This window comes from Rhagoletis zephyria, unplaced genomic scaffold, assembly GCF_001687245.7.
Source record: "Rhagoletis zephyria isolate East Lansing unplaced genomic scaffold, Rhagoletis_zephyria_1.1 Rzeph_scaffold_00731, whole genome shotgun sequence".
In the NCBI taxonomy this organism is placed as follows: Eukaryota; Metazoa; Arthropoda; class Insecta; order Diptera; family Tephritidae; genus Rhagoletis; species Rhagoletis zephyria.
Genome location: NW_016157815.1, coordinates 175,786 through 181,785, shown reverse-complemented (window position 1 = coordinate 181,785; position 6,000 = coordinate 175,786).

The window sequence follows — 6,000 nt, the reverse complement described above, 5'->3', positions numbered from 1 at the left end:
CTTGCTTTCAAGTCTACTCGTTCGTTGACGAAAGAGCTGCGAAGAAGGGGAAGAGTACAGATACATCCATACCGTCAAGTCGTTTCAAGTTTTCTTGACTCTTTTGATATTTCCGTTGCTTGCCATTTAAAGAACAAAGGGATCCAATAAAGGTTGACGCGTGTTGAAGCAAATAAATAGACAACACAAAACATAATGCGAAAAAATTGCTTTCAAGACTTGACGTGTCTGAAAGGGGACTAAGAAATTTTGTACCTTATAGGTTAAACGACGTGCTCAGTTGGAAAGCCTCTCCAAGGCGCGCCTGCCTTGGCCGGACAAATATTAGTTCCATGGTCGTAGGATTTATTGCGAAAGTCAAAGGTATCATTGGCATTCAGTGTTGGAGATCTTTGTTAGCGATACGAACGACTTTCCCGGCCGTATTGTATTTTGATCCGATAAGCCTGTTTTCCTAAGGGCCAATGACTGATAATCGCTAAAATACTACATACTTCTACCATTGACCTACTTAGCAGCTCTGCTATTCATTTAGAGCTATGGTTAGGCCAAGGCTCAAGTGCTATCTTACATGTCTGGATCTCTGACCACTCTCTCTTGCTAATATTTATCTGAGGGGTATCCCACCCACGCCACTACCGGTTCATCCAAACAAGCTCCCAACTTAGGCAATTCATCTGCTCTCTCGTTGTCTTCTATGTTCCTATGAACTGGACGCCAGACAAGAGAGATGGACATTGGCTGAATCACCGAACCCAGTAGTCTGAGACGTTATCTGCTGGGCTATTTTCTAAATTTACAGCAAGGTTGGACCGATGTGTTCTACGAAACCTCACAGAATTGTAAGGGAAGCTGTTGAAACAGAACGAAGCAATGATGGCGCTTAAGACTGTGGCTAGACAAAGGACCTCTTTGAACTTCAGCTAGTTTGAGTAGTCAGGATGTCGATAGAACAACTTTATGTGTCGATAGGAATACTTTAGAGATAAGATTTGAAATTATGTGATGAGAAGGGCTTAGGATACATTCGATGCCCATTTCATCATTAGATCATAAGTGTTTAACTGGAGGTTCTTTGTAACAAAATTTGGACTACCGAAAAAACAACGGTTATTCCTGGTAAGCAACAGAAACATTCCTATATAAAAACAAGTACATAGAAAATTCTGCTGAATTACCGCATAGGTAGAAGCAACCCCTTGGGCCGTATGCATAAAAAGTAAGCAAATGGTTTTGCTTAAAATTTCAGGACTTTTGCACGATTTTTTCAAATAAAATTAAGTGAAAGGTATGGAAATTAAAGAAAAAGCAATTACTTAGTTTTTATGCATAGAGCCCCGTATATTTCTTCTTTTTCAAGCTATCGCTTACTGTCGGCGATTACATTCAAATCCTAATTAGTATGTACATATAAGTTTAAATTATTATTAACTTCGTAATCAAATATAAATATTTCAATCATAGGTTATGTTTTACTGCACATTTACAAAAGTGTTTATATAAAAATTACTCAACTGTTAGAGCGTAAAAACAATTTTCTATAATTATTATAATTATTGTTCAAAATTCACAATTAAGCTATTTTTATTAGTTGATGTAAAAATAAATTAATAAAAATACCAATGCGAGAGCAATGAAGAAAAAACAAAGAACACAAAGAGGATTAACTGTGTAATACAATACGATTGATTGCAAAGAAGAATATGCACTCGTGAATATTCATACATACATACATTCACCGTTATCTACATACGCCTGGATGTACATACATATGTATGTACTTAAATATAAGCATGGGTTATGTATACGGTGACCATATTAACCAACGTAAAATAAACGACATTTTTTTCAAAATGAGTTGGGAATACGTACATACAACTTGTATGATAAAAGTACCTTACCCATATCGTAATTTAAATCAGATATTTACCAGTTAATTAACCGATTCCGAAAAATTAAGCCAAATCCCTTTCCAAGACTTCGCCATCTTTTGCTGCCAAAATGCGTTTACCTTAATTCACTGCACGCCGAGCCCAGCAAACAGTGGTTCAAAATTGGAATTTAATGTTAATAATTCACCGGAGTCTTCATTTTTCAACCAATTTTTACTAAAAACCAAAAAAAATTATTTTGGTGAAATAATTTTTATAATTTTTTTTTTGTACTTTTTTCGTTTTGGGAGAACACTACAATTGTTTTCAACTAGTCTTTGTTATGTAATATTAATTAGCCGGAACAGGATAATACATTTTCTTCAAAATTACCAATTTTTCTCCATTTTTCACTAAAAAATTTAATATAACCAAATGAAAATTCGCAAATCAGGCTCAGCTGGACTCTTGCAAATATTAGAAGCTTTCATAAAAATCAAATTATCATATCAAATTATCAAATTAAAAAACAAAAAATTAAGGCTCCAGTGAATAACAAACACTAAATGCCAGTTTTGGACCACTGTGCAGCAGGGGGTTTATTGTTCTCTTTCAGTGGAACTGGAAACTTAGCGTGCAACACGATCCTGAGCACAACTTTCTCTGTGGTTTATAGATTGAACAAAGATTACCGATTAAATAAAAGCCCTTAAGTGGGGTCGAAACAAACTGGCGAAGGTTTTCATTATATTTTGTAAGGGACATTTTTATTTCTCATATTCTGTGTTTAAAAATTTACCTCTGAAAAATGCAGAGCTGATTTAAAGGACAGTTCAAGAAATAAAGGACAAACGGCGTCCTTTATTTTGAAAACAATTGTAAAGGACAGGGGGTTAAAATAAAGGACTGTCCCTTAAAATAATGGACGGATGGTCACCGTAGTTATGTATGTAATCGTTTACTTCAGCAAAAGTTAGTGAAAATGAAGTGTGTGAATGAAATTAATTAAGACGTAATACGGCGATTTTTCTTCGCAAATACATCAACTAAAAGAAAACAGCCTCAAAATACAATGGCAACGAAAAGTCATAAACATAAAGAAAGCAAGTGCAAAACGACAACTCGAAAAAGCAAATGAAAAAAAAATCACAACAAATAACAAAATTAATTGCATTTTTAGGCAAACATTGTAGACACTTTGTTGGTTATTTATTCGTTTGTAGGAATGCATACACAAAAACACATGCTTACATATGTATATTTATATGTTGGTATGTACTTCCACATACATAAATTTTACTACCCTGTCGGAATAAACTAGACAGTCTTAAAAAGGTACCAGTTGAAAGGTTAGTTACCCTGCAGGAAATATATCAAATTATAAGTTAACTTAAACGTCCCTATTATTCGTATATTTTCTTTAAGGAAAGCTAACTATATTTGTATGGCAAAATCTTTTCAAAATTATTTTTAAACTTAAATATATTTTCGTCTAACATTGGAATACAAATTTCAATTAATTGGTGAATTAAATTTAGTGATATTTTTCAAATACGTGGCAACCTTTCAAAATATAGTTCGGAAATAAAGCCTTTCCGAGTCTATTTCTTTTTGATACCCGTCTTCAATAATTCATTTAACTTATTAAATAATTGGAATTTAAACATTTTAAAATGGTGTGAACCTCTGGGAAATACCTCGAAAATATTCTAAATATTTAGTATTTCATATTTAATTAAATTCAAGTTTTCAATCAGGTGGCAACCCTGTTAAAAATATTTTCAGACTAGAGCTTCGGTGGGACCGCTCGGATTTATTCGGTTTAAGGGCTCCCTGAATCCGCACCGTCTGTTCACCAGTAGGTGAGGCTGCAAGCACGATTCTGTCTTGGAGCAAGTGGCTCGCTACATAAATGTGTTTTTGGCTGCGAAATCACCGCGTACCCAGCAATGGGATGTGCACTGTGTTTGGGACCCGTCAGCTAAAAGCCCCTTTTTGTGAAGAAATTCAGCATGAAAACACCCTCTTTTGATGAACACCACAGCCAACGTTTAAGGGACTACGATTTGAGGGCATGCACCCTTATTATCCGGACCCTTAGTGGGGAAGGTACCTCTGCGCGGCTGGTTTATGTGCTCGTAAGAACAAAAGCTGCCATCACCGCCATCCAAGAAATGCGTTGGACGGGGCAAGGAAAGAAATGCCTTGGGCCTTGCGACGTCTACTCAGCTGCCATGAAAAGAGCAAAAGAGCGCAAATTCGTAGTTGGGTCTGTGGTACACGGCGGATAAACGTCTCGCCACAATCCGCATCAAATCAAAATTCTTCAACATCTCGCTATAGGGACCGCTATAGGAATCTAAAGAGGGAAGCGAGACGTTTTTGCCGCCAACCGGAATGGCGACTTAGTGACTGATGTCCAGAACATAATTAAATTATGGAGGGAACACTTTTCCACCCTATTGAATGGTAGCAGCACTGTGGAGAAGACGAGCCCGAGTTCCCATCGACATCATCGGTAATAAGAACGGCGAAGTCTGCTCTGCCTTTTCAAAGTTGGTTAAGGAAGCAAAGCGATTGGGTCTGGTGGTCAACGAGGACAAGACGAAGTATCTCCTGCCACAAAACAAACAGTCAGCGCATTCGCGTCTTTGCACTCGCGTCACTGTTGATAGTTATAATTTCGAGAAAGTACATAATTTCGTTTATTTTGGAATCAGCATTAACACCAATAATCATGGCATCATCGAAATTCAACGCAGAATCGCTCTTGCCAACAAGTGCTACTTTGGCCATGTCATTCGAATAGACTCCGACGCTCCAACTCTGAAAGTATTCAACTTTGAACCNAAAACAAACAGTCAGCGCATTCGCGTCTTTGCACTCGCGTCACTGTTGATAGTTATAATTTCGAGAAAGTACATAATTTCGTTTATTTTGGAATCAGCATTAACACCAATAATCATGGCATCATCGAAATTCAACGCAGAATCGCTCTTGCCAACAAGTGCTACTTTGGCCATGTCATTCGAATAGACTCCGACGCTGCAACTCTGAAAGTATTCAACTTTGAACCCGATGATGGTAGCGGAGGAAGAGGATGGCCTCTACTGCGATGGAAAGACCAAATGCAGAAGGACTTGGCATCACGTGCATTTCCAATTGGCGTCAGTTAGCACAGAAGAGAAGCAACTGGCGTGCTTTGTTGAACTCGACCAAAATCGCTTATGCGGTTACATTATGCAGGTAAAACTGAAGGAAGTCGAGAGGTGTAAACTCAAGCAAAACAGAACTTGTGCTGTCCACAAGAAGTTACAAAATCCCCCCATTGATAACACCAAGGCTGGTACTGACCACACTAAAACTAAACGAATCTGCTAAATATCTAGATAGTCCTAGATAAAAAATTAAGCTGGATTCAAAACACCGAAGAGTGGGTGCGGAAAGAGAGCAATCGGCCAAAAATGGGTTTTAACCCCGAAGCTAGTGCACTGGATATACACCGTCATGGTGAGGCCCATACTTCTTTACGGGGTAGTAGTATGGTGGCCAGTGCTAGAGAAGAAAATAAACAGTTTTAAATTACAAAAAGTGGAGAGAACAGCTTTGATCTGCATTAGTGGTGCTCTCCGCACACCACCTACTATGGCAATGGATACGATCCTAAATATCATACCCATAGATATTATGAGAAGGCAATACGCTGCGAATGCAGCCCTAAGACTACAGGAGCTTAAAAGCTGGAAAGCGGCTCGATTTGGTCACACTACAATTCTTATCAACCGGCAACTACCGAGTACAACGGACTACTGTGTATCAAGGCTCACTTTCACTAAAGGTAAAGGCGTAACTTTACCTAGCAGAGAATCATGAATCGAAGGAGTTCCGGGGTCTGAAGATGCCATAAGATTCACTCGCTTCCTGCAAGCTCTTATTAAGGGAGCACTTCCTTTAAGAAGCGGCCTTCAGATGGGAGCGCACTGAAAACTGTAATACAACGAAGCTTACATGGCCAAAATGAGACCGAGAGAAATTCTCACTCTCAGTAAAGACGATATGTCGTAGGAAGGCATGCGAAACGCCTCGGGTTAGTCACAACAATTACTGCTGGAGCTGCCGCGACGAAGAA